This window comes from Ovis aries, unplaced genomic scaffold, assembly GCF_016772045.2.
Source record: "Ovis aries strain OAR_USU_Benz2616 breed Rambouillet unplaced genomic scaffold, ARS-UI_Ramb_v3.0 scaffold_83, whole genome shotgun sequence".
NCBI classification, from domain to species: domain Eukaryota; kingdom Metazoa; phylum Chordata; class Mammalia; order Artiodactyla; family Bovidae; genus Ovis; species Ovis aries.
In genome coordinates, this window is record NW_024599826.1 from 1,573,667 (window position 1) to 1,575,985 (window position 2,319).

Here is a 2,319-nt window from a genome sequence, read left to right on the forward strand (position 1 = left end):
TGAAAAGAATAAAATAATTAGGAATATATCTACCTAAAGAAACTAAAGACCTATATATAGAAAACTATAAAACACTGGTGAAAGAAATCAAAGAGGACACTAATGGAGAAATATACCAATTTCATGGATTGGAAGAATCAATATAGTGAAAATGAGGATACTACCCAAAGCAATCTACAGATTCAATACAATCCCTATCAAGCTACCAGCGGTATTTTTCACAGAACTAGAACGAATAATTTCACAATTTGTATGGAAATACAAAAAGCCTTGAATAGCCAAAGCAATCTTGAGAAAGAAGAATGGAACTGGAGGAATCAACTTGCCTGACTTCAGGCTCTACTACAAAGCCACAGTCATTAAGACAGTATGGACCTGGCACAAAGACAGAAATATAGATCAATGGAACAAAATAGAAAGCCCAGAGATAAATCCATATACCTATGGACACCTTATCTTCGACAAAGGAGGCAAGAATATACAATAGAGAAAAGACAATCTCTTTAACATGTGGTGCTGGGAAAACTGGTCAACCACGTGTAAAAGAATGAAACTAGAACACTTTCTAACACCATACACAAAAATAAACTCAAAATGGATTAAAGATCTAAACATGAGACCAGAAACTATAAAACTCTTAGAGGAGAACACAGGCAAAACACTCTCCGACATAAATCTCAGCAGGATCCTCTATGATCCACCCCCCAGTATACTGGAAATAAAAGCAAAAATAAAGAAATGGGATCTAATTAAAATTAAAAGCTTCTGCACAACAAAGGAAACTATCAGCAAGGTGAAAAGACAGCCTTCAGAATGGGAAAAATAATAGCAAATGAAGCAACTGACAAACAACTAATCTCAAAAATATACAAGCAACTTATGCAGCTCAATTCCAGAAATAGAAACGACCCAATCAAAAACTGGGCCAAAGAACTAAATAGATATTTCTCCAAAGAAGACATACAGATGGCTAACAAACACATGAAAAGATGCTCATCACTCATTATCAGAGAAATGCAAATCAAAACCACAATGAGATACCATTTCACACCAGTCAGAATGGCTGCGATCCAAAAGTCTACAAGCAATAAATGCCTGAGAGGGTGTGGAGAAAAGGGAACCCTCTTACACTGTTGGTGGGATTGCAAACTAGTACAGACACTATGGAGAACAGTGTGGAGATTCCTTAAAAAACTGGAAATAGAACTGCATTATGACCCTGAAATCCCACTGCTGGGCATACACACTGAGGAAACCAGAACTGAAAGAGACACGTGTACCCCAATGTTCATCACAACACTGTTTGTAATAGCCAAGACGTGGAAGCAACCTAGATGTCCATCAGCAGCTGAATGGATAAGAAAGCTGTGGTACATATACACAATGGAGTATTATTCAGCCATTATAAAGAATACATTTGAATCCGTTCTAATGAGGTGGATGAAACTGGAGCTGAGTATACAGAGTGAAGCAAGACAGGAAGAAAAACACCAATACAGTATACTAACACATATATATGGAATTTAGAAAGATGATAATGATAACCCTGTATGCAAGACAGCAAAAGAGACACAGATGTATAGAGCGGACTTTTGGACTCTGTGGGAGAGGGAGAGGGTGGGATGATTTGGGAGAATGGCATTGAAACATGTATACTATCATATAAGAAATGAATCGCCAGTCTAGGTTCGATGCAGGACACAGGATGCTTGGGGCTGGTGCACTGGGATGACCCAGAGAGATGGTATGGGGAGGGAGGTGGGAGGGAAGTTCAGGACTGGGAACTCATGTACACCCGTGGTGGATTAATGTCAATGTATGGCAAAACCAAAACAGTATTGTAAAGTAAAATAAATAAATAAATCAATAAAAATAAATTAAAAATAAAAAAAGAAAATACATAAAACTGTTGGCAAGGATGTGGAGAAATTAGAACCCTCAAACATTGCAAGTGGAAATGTAAAATGATGAAATTGCTATGTAAAAATTTGGTAGCTCCTCAGTAAATTAAACACAGAATTACCAGATGGCAACCCACTCCAGTACTCGCCTGGAAAATCCCATGAACAGAGGGGCCTGGTAGGCTGCAGTCCATGGGGTCGCTAGGAGTCGGACACAACTGAACTGATGACACAGATGAACTTTGGAAACATTACACTAAGTGAAATTAGATAGACACCTAAGGACAAATATTATATGACTTTCAGTTCAGTTCAGTTCAGTCAGTCAGTCGTGTCTGACTCTGCAACCCCATGAATCACAGCACGCCAGGCCTCCCTGTCCATCAGCAACTCCCAGAGTTCACTCAGACTCATGTCC